The 14009-nt window shown below is 38.1% G+C and overlaps 1 protein-coding gene and 1 pseudogene across 2 annotated transcripts in view; one reads left to right on the forward strand and one right to left on the reverse strand.

Annotated features, from left to right (window-relative positions):
• Positions 1 to 14009, reverse strand: part of FOCAD (focadhesin) — a 318600-nt gene that overhangs the window by 300330 nt on the left and 4261 nt on the right.
• On the forward strand, positions 8904 to 10052 carry LOC108538562 (28S ribosomal protein S36, mitochondrial pseudogene; annotated as a pseudogene). Its single transcript, XR_001888116.1, has one exon. The product of XR_001888116.1 is annotated as a 28S ribosomal protein S36, mitochondrial pseudogene (transcript).

Genomic DNA, 14009 nt, shown 5'->3' on the forward strand with positions numbered 1-14009 from the left:
GCTGATTTCAAGACCAGCCCGGGCAACATACAAAAAATCTCTACAAAAAATAAAAAATTAGCCAGGCACAGTGGCATGTCCCTGTGGTCTCAACTACCCAGGAGGCTGAGGTGGGAGGATTGTTTGAGCCCAGGAGGTCAAGACTGCAGTGAGCCAAAGATTGCAGCACTACACTCCAGCCTGGGTCAGAGAGCAAGACTCTATCTCAAAAATAAAAATAATTATACATATATGTGTGTGTACACACACGCACATATACACACACATATAGTATAATGTGTGTGTATATATGTATGCATGTGTGTAATATAGAGAGAAGTACAGAATTAAAAAAACAAACAGGCAAAAATGTTGATAGGGTTATTTCTGAAAAGGATGATGGATTATGTAACCTACTGTATTCTCCTTTGCTACTTTTAATTTTGTTCTTACAATGGGGCATACATTATTATTTTAAAGTACAAAGCAATTAATTCTCTTAAATAAAAGATACAATTTTAATTGCAATTTTAAAAAAGTGGTATTATTTACTCACTTGAAACCGTGGTCTTTTATCATTCTCTAAAGAGGTGGTTTCACCGCAGCACACACCAAGCCAAAAAAAAGTCTCACTTGATCCAATTATACCACTTATTAAGAACTATTTAATGAGAAAGTCACACACCTTTGAGTTATTAGAAGCTATAATGGTCCTGCAGAGTTCCAAACAAGTAAGCTAACAGAATTACCTTTGATTCTAAATTGTTTGCCAGGAGATTTATCCATCTGTGCCTGAAAAAAAATCAAGTGTTCCTCCAGTATGTTCAACATCCTCCAGTCTCATTTTAATCAAGTATGTTAGCCTCAGTCTAGAGAGTATTTTTAATTGCTTGAACTACAGTATAAGTAGTTTCTTATTTTAATTTTCCAAATTCATACACAACATACCAAGAAAATCAAAATTTTAGTCATCAATAGGTAAATTTTAGAGAGGTCTTTAAACGTTTTGGCATCTGTCAAAGAATAAAGAAAGCTCTTTCTGATAGTGACATTTGAACAGACACCTGAAGGAAGTAATGCGCAGTCCAAACAGGAGGAATGACCTTGAGATGGAAGCATGTTTGGCAAGTTTAGGAAATACCAAGGACACCAATGTTGGCTGGTGCAAGTCAGCAAGTTGGGCAGTGAGAGATTACAGAATGAAGCAGAAACCCAGATCATGTAAGACTCTACAGGGTGCTGGGAGTCTTTGGATGTTTCTCAGTGAGATGGGAAGTCCTACAGGGTTTCGGAAAGAGGAATGGCATATTTGACTGACATTTTTAAAAGATCATTGTGGCTTCTAAGGAGAACAGACAGACCATAAAAGGACAAGGATAGAAAAAAAGAAAAAGAGAGGGACCAGTTAGGTTACATCAATAATCCAGGAGATAAATCATATTGCCATGGACAAGGATAACAGCAGTAGAGATGGTAGGAAGAGGTCAGACTTAGGACATGTTTATTTTTTTCCAGATTTATTGAGGTATAATTGATGTCTTAGTCTGTTTTCTGCTGCTAAACAGAATAGCTGAGATTGGGAATATTTTATAAAGAACAGAAACTCACTAGCTCACAGTTCTGGAAGCCGGAAAGTCTAATATCAAGGTGTCAACATCTGTGGAGGGCCTTTGTGCCACATCATCACATGGTGGAAGTGCAGAGAGACCGAGGGCAGGAGAGGACCGACTTTTATATCGGCACCAATCTCACCCTTGAGGGTAGCACCCTCATGGCAATCACCTCTTGACAGTCCCACCTCTTAATACTGTTACAATGGCAATTAATTATTATTATTATTTTTTGAGATAGAGTCTTACTGTTGCCCAGGCTGATGCACAGTGGCATGATCTCAATTCACTACAACCTACATCTCATGGGCACAAGCGATCTTCTCACCTCAGCCTCCCAAGTAGCTGGAAGTACAGGCTTGCACCACCACATCCAGTTAATTTTTGTATTTTCTTAGTAGAGATGGAGTTTTGCCATGTTGCCTGGGCTGGTCTCGAACTCCTGGGTTCAAGCCATCCACCTGCCTCAGCCTCCCAAAGTGCTGGGATTACAGGCATGAGCCACAGCACCTGGCCAACGGCAATTACATTTAAACATGAGTTTTAAAAGGGACAGGCATTCAAACCATAGCAACTGACAAATAAAAACTGTATATATTTAGAGTGCAAAACCAGATGTTTTGATATATATACAGTATGAAATGATTTCCACAATCAAACATATCTATCACCTCATCTAGTTACCATTTTGTGTGTGTGTGTGTGTGTGTGTGTGTGTGTGTGTGTGAATGGTGAGAACACTTGAAATCTACTTTTAGTAAATTTCAACTATACAATACATTAACATTAACTATAGTCACCATGTTATATATACATTAAGTCTCCATTTTTTCAAAGGGTATATGCCTGCAGTTGTAAGTATTTCAGATATATTTGGTAAGATTTGCTAATGGACTAGACGTGGAATGTGAGAAGAGTAAAGGATGACTCCAAAGTTTGGGGTTCAGATAACTGGAAGAACAAAGCAGTCATACACTAAGATGCAGAAGTCGAAATCATTTATCCATTTCTAAAATAATGCAGCAATGCATGAGTTGCCTAAATTCTTGGAAGTTCAATTTACTTTTGTCCATATCAGCTAAGAAAAGCTACATGATAAAAGGATGCAACATGCAGACTGTATATGCTTCACCTGCTTTTCAATTTTATTTGAGGCTAATCTTGACTCTACACAACAAATGTTAAAATGTGTAAGCTGAGCTGCAGCCTGGATTTACATTCAATTCATACCTAACACCAATGCTGCAGTCAATACCTGCCCCAGTCCTATCCACTTTCCAATCCCTGTAAGGCCTCAGTGGCCCTCTAATCCATACCTATCCCACATAGCTTTTAAAATATTATAAATTGAAACCAGTAAGATAGAGAGAAGGAGAGGAGACAGGCAAGTCAGTAGGTAGGTGGGTAGATAATCCTTACTTCCCTACATCACCTTCCTTTATTGTCCATTCCATTTCACATCTCCTTACAGACTTTACGTCAAATGTTCAACACGTACTGAAGGCATTGTGTACGTGTCTAAATGTGGGATGAGGGGGCAGGGAAAAATTGATTGTATTGTAAAAGAAACGTGAGGAAAGAAAAAATGAAAGCATAATTATATGCTTAAGAAAAATCTTTACCAATATGAAGTTACTTTGTTAATATATAATTTGATTTGTGAATGAATCATCAACTGTTGCTAAAACTATTAAGTTAAAGGAAGATAGGGAACTTTATATTAGAAGGATCAGGATGATCCCACTTGAATCGATTGATTCATCTTAGCATCACTAGAAGCAAGAATACCACACACATTGTATCCTCACGAGGTGATGGAATAGGACATACACAGGCTTCTGTAAGAATACTCTTACCTAAAAACATTTGCCACTGATATACACAGTTCTTTACATTTAATTTCCAATTTACAAGAAATATATGAGATACAAGAACAAGGTACCTCTTCCAGGACAATACCACTTGCAGAGCAATAGGTCAAGTCCAGAATTTGGGACACTTTACAGGACAAAGGACTCGGTTTCTCCAACAAATCAATGACAAGGGAGAAAAGGAGTGGAGGGTGTGTACAGAATAAGTGACTAAACACACATAATAACCAAATTATATTATATTTGGGAAACTTACATGATTCTGATTTCAAAAAACCAATTCTACTGACAACCTTGGCACAACTGAGAAATTCTGAAATATGGACTGTATTGGATAATATTTAGGAATTGGTATTAATTTTGTTAGGGTTGATAATGAATGGCCTAGTAATTGCACTTTAAGAAGTCCTTATTAATTAAAGACAATTACTTTAAGAAAAAGCTAGGGAGGAAAAAATGTTAGAAAAACAAGACTGACAAAATGTTGATGTTGTTGAAATTAAGTTCATTCACTATATTCCCTATTAATGTGTGTATGTTTTAAATTGTCCACAGTAACACATTTTTAAAAATAGAAGAAAATAGAAAAAAAAAGTAACTAGAGATTGTAAGATTGCAATGTGAACTGTTAAAAAAATTATTACCATTTTCAACCGTTAATCTGTGTGGATGAAAATTTCCTTGATGATCTGCAACAAAACCAAAATACAAAATCACAATACAAAAATAAACTGGAGGCTGAGGCATATAGAGATTATCATTTTTATTCATAATCATTCATTTCAATGTTATACTCCTTATAATAGCTTCATGGTTCAGACTGACTTTATAATAAGAGTATGCTATAAATTCAAATGTAAAATAGCTTTATTTTGAATAAGAAAACCTTTATTTTGAATAACAAAACATTTATCTGAAGCTCTCAGTAAGATACGTGGAGGTGGAGAGACAGTCTAAGACCTTAAAAAAGGTTTGAAAATTTTCTGCCCTAGACTATTCCTTTCATCTGCTTCAGCTTTGCTTTGAACAAAAAATGTTAGGATTTACAACCCAAAGTGAAGAGGTTGCTATTAAGTATCAAGAAAGGTGTTACATATAGTTAAGAGAATATGATAATCTTGCAAAGAATAAATTAGAGTCTGGATGTGGAAGAATACTTGGTTTAGAAGACCTCTTTTAAAAAATGGATTGCAGTTGGGCGCAGTGGCTCACACCTGTAATCCCAGCACTTTGGGAGGCCAAGGCGGGAAGATCACTTGAAGTCAGGAGTTCGAGACTGGCCTGGCCAACATGGTGAAGTGCCATCTCTACTAAAAATACAAAAATTAACCAGGTATGGTAGCAAGCACCTTTAATCCCATCTACTTGGGAGGCTGAGGCACAAGAATCGCTTGAACCCAGGAGGCAGAGGTTGCACTGAGCCAAAATAGCACCACTGCACTTCAGCTTGGGCAACAGAGCAAGACTCCATGTACATAGATAGATAGATAGATAGATAGATAGATAGATAGATAGATAGACAGATAGATAGACAGACAGATAGTGATTGCAAAAGTACTTGCAAAGGAGACCAGGAATTTCCTCAGATAATGGCCCAGAGCTTTTCCATAAAGCATGGAAGAGATACCTAAGCCTGAAAAAGCTTGCAATACCTGTCATTCCTTCATTCAAGAAATATTTATGAGATGCCTACCTTGTGTCAGACACTCTACTAAGCACTGGGAATACAGAGAAAAATCCCTACCCTTATAGATTACATTCCTAGTAGAGCGAAGATAAGAATAAGCAAAATAGTAAATTATATAGCATTTCTGAAGATAAGTATTATGGATAAAAGTAAACCAGGGCGGAGGATAGACAGTATTAGAGAGAGGTTTCCATTTTTAAAAGGATGGTCAGGGAAAGCCTGAGGAAGTACTCAAGAAGACTGAAAGGGGCTAAAAGAGCAGTTTCATCATTTCAGAAAAGAAGATTCTAAGCGGAAAGAGTAGCAGTGCCAATGCCATGGTGAAAGCAGGCCTCCGATGTCTGAAGAACAGCAAAGAGGCTAATTTGAGCAGATTAAGCGAGAGATGGAGAGAGTGGCTGTAAATGGAGTTGGAGAGGCAACAAATGGGTCAGATCATGGCAAGCCTCACAGAACAATCCCAAGACTGCCTTTTACTTTGAGTGGTAACGGGAAGTCAAGGGAGAGTTTGGGGCAGAGAAGAGATCTAACTCATGTTTTTATAAAATCACTCTGGCTGCTGTTTTGACAATATTGCAAGGGGAAAGAAAGAAGCAATCCGTTAGAAGGCCAGGACAGATTGCAAAAAATGGCCTTCGGTTGCTCCCAGTCTCTGTATACAAACCGCTTTACAAAGTGACTTTGCTGCTCCCCTCGGAAAAAAAGTAGACTAATTTTCTATCCCCTTCATCTGGCTTGACCTGGTGACCTGCTCACACCAACAGCAGGGAAAGTGAAGCTGTAGAAGTTCTTAGTCCAAGCCTCAAAAGGCCACAGTTTCCTCTTGTTATCTTGCTTCCATTAGACCACCACGTAAAGAAACATAAACATGAGATAGTTTACTGAACCATGTAGAGCAGAGACAAGCCATCTCAGCTGAGGCCTCCAAACCTACCAGTCCCCATCACTACATGAGTGAGCATCGGCAAGACCAGCAAAAGAGTTGCCCCCCACCTACCCCAAGTCCAACCTAAGCTGCCAACCACAGAATCACAAACTAATAAATAACTGTTGGTTTAAGCCACAAAACTTTGGGGGTTGGTAACAATAGATAACTAATACAGAGGCTACTGCAAGATCTGGGACATAAACAATGGGGGCTTAGACTAGGGTGACAGCAGTGGGTAGTGACAAGTACTTGGATTCTAAATACATTGTGAAGGCATAGCCAACACGCTTTCCAAAGTAACAGTATATATATAGATTATGAGAGAAAGAAGAGCCAAGGATGATACTCAGGTTTTTAGCCTATGTCATGAAAAGGATGGAGTTTCTATTAACTGAAAGAGGGAAGATTATAGGTAAAAAAGGAAATTCAGTTTAGTTTGAAATATATATTAGTCATCCAAACAGAAAATGCTGAGTAGGCACTGGATATATACAGAGTCAGGAGTTCACGGGAAGGCCAGACTGAAAATATAAATTTGAAAGCTAGTAGGGTATTACTAGTATTTAAAGCTAATATTTAGGCCAGGCGCCGTGGCTCACACCTGTAATCCCAGTACTTTGGGAGGCCAAGGCAGGTGGATCATTTTTCAAGAACAGCCTGGCCAACCTCTCTACTAAAACACAAAATTAGCCTGGTGTGGTGGTGCGCACCTGTGGTCCCAGCTACTTAAGAGGCTGAAGCAGAAGAATCGCTTGAACCCAGGAGGCGAAGGTTGCAGTGAGCCGAGATCGTGCCACTGCACTCCAGTCTGGGTGACAGAGGGAGACTCCATCTCAAAAAAATAAATTGGCCAGGTGCAATGGCTCACGCCCATAATCCCAGCACTTTGGGAGGCCTCATGGATCACGAGGTCAGGAGATCGAGACCATCCTGGCTTAACACAGTGAAACCCCATCTCTACTAAAAATACAAAAAATTAGCCAGGCAAGGTGGTGGGCGTCTGTAGTCCCAGCTACTCAGGAGGCTGAGGCAGGAGAATGGCGTGAACCCAGGAGGCGGAGCTTGCAGAGATCGCGCCACTGCACTCGAGCTCGGGGGACAGAGTGAAACTCCGTCTAAAAAAATTAAATAAATTAAATAAATAATGAAGCGAATATTTAAAGGCTGAATGATATGATCCAGAAGTATACGGTCTAATGACTGAGCCCTGAAGCACTTTAGTGTTAACAGCACTCTTATCAGGGAGATAAGGAAAAACCAGTAAAGGAGTCTAAAAAGGGACAATGAGGTAGGAGGAAAACCAGGAATTGTGGCATTTTTGCTAATAAAGGAAGAAAATGTTTTAAGAAGCAGACAGTGGGCTGGCACGGTGGCTCACACCTGTAATCCCAGCACTTTGGGAGGCCGAGGCAGGTGGATCACTTGAGGTCAGGAGTCCGAGACCAGTCTGGCCAACATGGTAAAACTCCATCTCTACTAAAAATACAAAAATTAGCCAGGTGTGGTGGCACATGCCTGTAATCCCAGCTACTCAGGAGGCTAAGGCAGGTGAATCACTTGAACCCAGGAGATGAAGGTTGCAGTGAGCCAAGGTCAGTGCACTCTAGCCACTGCCACTGCACTCCAGCCTGGCCAACAGAGTGAGACTCTGTCTCAAAAATAAAAATAAAGAAGCAGAGAGTGACTAGCTGTCTCAAAAAAACAACAACAAAAAACCAAACCAAAAGAAAGGGCGAGGCATGGTGCCTCCACCTGTAATCCCAGCACTCTGGGCCCAGGCTGGAGGACTGCTTGAGGCCAGAAGTTCAAAACCAGCCTGAGGAACATGGTAAGACCCCCACCTCTACAAAAAGTAGAAAAATTAGCCAGGTATGGTGGCACATATCCGCAGTTCTAGCTACTCAGGAGGCAAGGCAGAAGTACCACTTGAGCCCAGGAGTTGAAGGATGTGGTTAGCTATGATCACACCACTGCACTTCAGCGTGGGCAACAAAGCAAGACTCTGTCTCTAGATGAAAAATAAAGTCACTTTTAGAAAAGTAACTTCTTAGAAAAGTTACTTTTAGAAGAGTAATTTTTTGATAGAGGTGAGGGAGAAAACCTGATTAAAGTGAATTTAAGAAAGAATAGAAGGAAAGTAACTGTACACAAGTATAGTTATACCATAAGGGGTAACAAATAAATTGTGCAGTGGTTTAAGCAGGAATGGGGTCAAAAGCTATTATTTTAACATGGAAATATATCAGCATACTTGCATTACTGAAGGGAATAATCCAGTAATGAGGGAAAATGCTATGTTCAGAGAGAGAGATGCTGGAACCAAATCCTTGGGAAGGTAAAAGGAATGAGACCTAGTGCATGAATGAGGAGCTGTCCTCAGAAACAGACTGTAGGTGAGAAAATAACATATGGCAATCTTAGGTAAATGCAGGTATGCCCACCTCCCACATTCGTGGCAATTTTAATTCACATTAAGGCATTTTCTACACCTCTGGGCCCAGAATTGACCTAAAAATACTCAACATAACCTTCTAATCCTACCAATAGATAAGAATTGGCACACATGATGAAATGTATTTGCAAAAGTATTTTGGGAGTTCAGAGGTCAGGAAAAGGTACATAAAAGCAAATAGGCCACACTGTCCATCCTTTCTCCGACAGATAACACAAATATTCACTGGAGACATATATGTTATTTTTAAATTTAGAAACAGTACTATGCCAACTGTCCTACTCTAACAGAAACTATAATGACTTGATGGATAAATGTTAACAACAGAAAGCTTCATCAAAATTTAAATTCCAGGAAACTGCCCCTTCTCGGGGTCATGATGGGCAGCAAGATGGCGTCTGCCAGTAGGGTCGTTTAGGTAGTGAAACCACACACTCCATTAATAAGGTTTCCTGACAGAAGAGACAATCCTAAACCCAATGTATCAGAAGCTTTGAGATCAGCAGGGCTACCATCTCACTATTCTGTAATTTCACAACATTCTAAGGGAAGTAAATCATCAGATTTGCTGATGTATCAGGGTCCACCAGATACTGCAGAAATAATAAAAACATTACCTCAGAAATACAGAAGGAAACTTGTGTCTCAAGAAGAAACTGAATTTATCCAACATGGAGGTCCTGAATAACCACAGTGGCTGCTGTTTGTCATCAGACAATAGAATTATCTTTACAATAAAGGACTTCCAAAATGACAGATGAGAAACTGTATATTAAACACCTTTAATAAATACTATGAAAAAAATGAAATATAGAAAATTTAGATGGACACTTGTATTTCCTAATTTATGTATCTTGGTCAGCTTCTCCACAAGCTTACCTAATTATTTATACACTTTATACTTATTAAAGTACATTTTTAAATGTTAGCCTATTAATTTACTCTTGATTATCAAACATTACCAGTGTTGAACTATTAAAAGCACATAATGTATAGTAAACTATCATAGGATTCTTATAATTTCACTTTTCTTTCTGTTTAGACATGGAAAAATTTATCAGTCAGAATTGCTGTTTTAGGTACATGATTTTCCTGAAATTGGGTGAGGATCAGTGAAATAATGACTCTATTACTTGTTCTTAATTCTCTGTTCTCTAATGTTTTTTCATTCACAAGTTTACTGGAGTATAACTGGCTTAGTAAGTATATCCTACTCCGAATGATAAAAATATAGTCAAGCTAAAATAGGTGACTATACTATTAAGATAGAGGAGATCATACAAAACGTTCCAAAGAAAGTCAAAGAGTATAAAACAGAAAATAATTAAGAGACCAAAATGAAAATAGCATAGGAATAAAGATTTCACTAGAAATTGCAATTTATTATGTTTTGGAGGTTGTAAGGAAGCCTTGTTCTTTGGTTTATTTTACTGTTTTATGATCTTGTATGCAAATCCTGATAACCATTAACTTTCTCAAACTTAATGTCTCAAAGCCTCATAAAATCAACATATTTACTTATTAAGCAGTTTATGAAACTTTAATGGGGCCCCTCCTGTGCCAAGGGTATGTATATTATGAAGTAAAGCCTCACAAAGCTAAATAAATTCTCTTCCATACCTTTAAAAAAAAAAATTTAAAGTCCAAACTACTAAAAGCTATCCATATGCTTCAGAAAAGTGCTGTCACCCTTACACCCAAATCTAAGCTCTTTCTAACCTGTCTTCTCCTCTAAATAATCTTTCCTCGCTCTCTCACTCCTTCTCAAGCTTTTACACTGATACCATAGTCAATAAGCTTTCTTATATCCTCAGCCTCTTCACGAGATGCTCCCTGTACCTCCTAGGCCTAATAGAAACTAAACTCCCCTTCTTTGGTGGCCCCCATCAGTACAGGCTAATCATCCTTCCAAGCCCAAGGCCCAGAAGAATGTTTCCAGACCACTTGCCCCATCCCACCCCCACTCCCTGTGCCTTTGAGGGCGTAACATCTAAGTATCTTCATCTCTCATATATACTGACCCATATGCAATCTAAACCTCAGAAATTTGGATCACATTCTACCCTTCCTCCCTGGGTACAACAGTCATCTACAGCTATCTGGGTGAGCAATTCGTCCAACGCACCACCAATCTCATTGTTCCTGAACACCTCCATTTCTACCATCTATATCCATAGCCAAACCCTACACGCCATCCATACCCTAAAAATCTTAAATTCCAATATTCTACTCTGACCAGAGTATTTCTATCCTTTTCATTATCTCCCTTTTAGCTACAAACACTTGTATATTTACTTCATCCAGACTTTTAATCATTTTAACCAATTATGTTATCTCAATCTTTCAGCTCCTCCTGGCTCTATCATCATCCCTATCCAGTGTAAAGTTCACATTCCATCACTCTGACCGTTCTTTCAACAATATTTTCAACTCCTTTGCATTCTTAACCATATGCACATAACAAAATCCAAATACTGTATCAATCCAACTACTTATCATCTCTGGTTCTAGAGAATTTTGCTGCCAAAAGTCACAGAATCATATGAACTAGTATTATTACAAATTAATGATCCTGGCCTATCTGGGAAACCTTCCAAAAACTGTAGTTGGCTCTTTCTCCTATTCCCAATGGCATCTGACCAGTCTCTTCTTGTTGAATTCTCTCCCTCCTTATCTTCTAGATGTCCAGTGTCATTAGGCTGTTCCTTCTGTCTTTTTCACTGAGTCATCTTTCCTACAGGGCGGTGTTTCCCAGTGTTTCCCTTCTGTTTTATTCTTTCTTATTCTATAAACTCTCTCTTAGGCATCATCCATTCTCACACTGTTTTAACTACCTATAAGTTGATAGCATCCTAATCTCTATCTCCAGCCTAAAATCCTCTCTTTATCTCCAGACCAAAGCTGCCAAATGCCCACTGAACAGCACCAATTGTGTGACCCAAACCCATGTCCAAGACTACTGATCTTATTCTCCCCATATATCTGATATTCCTCATGTGATTCCTATCTTGGGAAGTCATAAACCTAGGAGGTATCCTTGACTCCATCACTTCTTCATCCCCTACATCCATCTGGCCACTAACTCAATCACCTTAATATATCTGGAATTCATCCTGTTCTCTCAAGCACCACTGAATTTTCAGAGTTCTGTCATATGTAATGGAAATTTTTGCCTTACTCCACTACAATTCATTCCTCACATTGCCTCATGAAACTGATCTTAACTTTCTTCCACTTAAAATCTATTACTCATGGATCACCACAGCCTCCAGAATAAAGCTCAAAATGGCTAACACGGTGTGGAAGAGAGCTTTCATTATTTACCCCTTGTTAACTTCTTAAAGTTCATCTCTGTATTCTCTCTCTTAACACATTAGGGGTCTATGTTCTGTCTTTAACCTATCTGTTTGTCCTCACTACTTTCTTGTGCCTGGAATGTCTTATCCTCTAATATCACCAACTAATTCCTACTCACTTTCAAACTTTAACTGAGATGAAAATTCCTCCATAAAGCCTTCTCTGAATCTCCTCAAACCTCACACACAGTTTTCTTCTATCCCCCACTATACTACGTAAACAACTAATCATAATGTTTATCCCATTGTATTTTGGCATTATTTATGGAGTCCATGCAATACTGTAAGTTCCTTAAAGAAAATTTAAGGACCTAGTATCGAAGTAGTTGCTGTCTTTGCTGAACAAAGGAATAAATAAAAAATAGTGAATACAATACCTTTAATAACTATGACTCTTTAAAAAATCACATTTACTTAAATGTTTCAACAATTAAAAACATTTAATAAAAAGTATCCTCCATTCCTCTCCATGTGTATGTCCTAATAGCATATACTAAAATCAGGTTTGGTTACATAAACCAACATGCGCAATGATTGGAAAGCAAAGTAGAACTTAGGACTAAATAATGAAAGCAGGTAGGCCAAATAGAAAGGCCTGTCAAGAGAGAAGGGAAAGATACACCCTGGCAACCAAAAAAACTTCATAATAAAACTACAGTTACAACACTCACAATTACTGTATGACATTTGTTCAACATACTTATCAACCAAATTAGCAAGAACTCATCTGACCAAAAGGAGATTAGAAGATATCTTCGAAGGCATAAATCTCCAGTTTAGGAGCTTCAGTGGAATGCTTCATTGGTCCCCAGGCAAGTGAAAAGATAAGTCTTTAAACAAATAATGGTAACAAACTGACCATCTATGCAAGTTGAATTCTCAACTTCCTTTGGCCTAAAGAAATGTTTTCCCATTATGAACAGTGGAAAGCTATACAGTATTTAAAGTCAAGGGTTTTGAAACATCTTCAAAATATATAAAACTAAAGTAACTCAGACTAATTAAATGAAAGCCAATATAAACTTTTAAAATCATAAATGCAATTTTATTACTTCCAACACGACCTGAGTAGGAAAAAAAAAAAAACAAACAACGAGGCCAGAAGTACTTAGAGGGTTATAAAAACTATATGTCAATCCATTTTTTGAAAACAGATGGGCTCTTCCACATCACTTAAAATTTTGTTGTTTCGAATCATTTACATGGAGGAAATTCACAAATATCCCTTGTCCTATTAGCTTAGCAAATCTTGTTTCTTATCATGTGGAAATAGTAACAAAACCTCCATCAATCTATTACTAATTGTGAATCACAGACTTATATTATACTCATGTAAGTATAGCATACTTTATTATACATCTCTAGATCTACAGATTTCTCATCTTCTAAAGAAATACATACTACCAACTTGATCAAAATTTAAATTATCACCCTAATTTTCTTTTTGTACTTAAACCAAGTTCATTGTTATACATCAAGAAAAACTGATTAAGATCAAGTTTTGCTATAGACTAATAATCCTGACACTATTATTTCCTTAGACTTCCTCCAAATATAGTTATTATTTCTCATGGTGGTTTTTTTTTTTTTTTTTCCGCTAGAATGCTAATGTCCTCAGCTCTTGAATTTTCCCATTTAACCTTCTAATCTTGATCAGGTCCATTTCTAGAACTGAAAGATGTAGCACTGACGTGAAGGCATCGCTTGAGGTCAGGATTTTGAGACCAGCCTGACCAACATGATGAAACCCCGTCTCTACTAAAATACAAAATTAGCTTGGCATGGTGGCATGCACCTGTAATCCCAGCTACTTAGGAGGCTGAGGCAGGAGAATCACTTGAACCTGGGAGGCGGAGGTTGCAGTGAGCCGAGATCGCAGCATTGCACTCCAGCCTGGGTGACAGAGTGAGACCCTGTCTCCAAACAAAACAAACAAACAAACAAAATGTAGCAAATGCAAAATTTAAAAGTTATATTTTCTTAAATTTTCCAAACTCCTGATAGTGGTATACACAATTTAATTCAACTAATCATTTGTGGACAATATCCCAAAAGTATCATGAAGCTAAGAATATTACGCCTCAGACTAACTGTTTCATAAATCATTTTAGACGGGGGTGGGGGGG

This window comes from Rhinopithecus bieti, unplaced genomic scaffold (assembly GCF_001698545.2).
Source record: "Rhinopithecus bieti isolate Rb0 unplaced genomic scaffold, ASM169854v2 scaffold_15368, whole genome shotgun sequence".
Classification (NCBI taxonomy): Eukaryota; Metazoa; Chordata; class Mammalia; order Primates; family Cercopithecidae; genus Rhinopithecus; species Rhinopithecus bieti.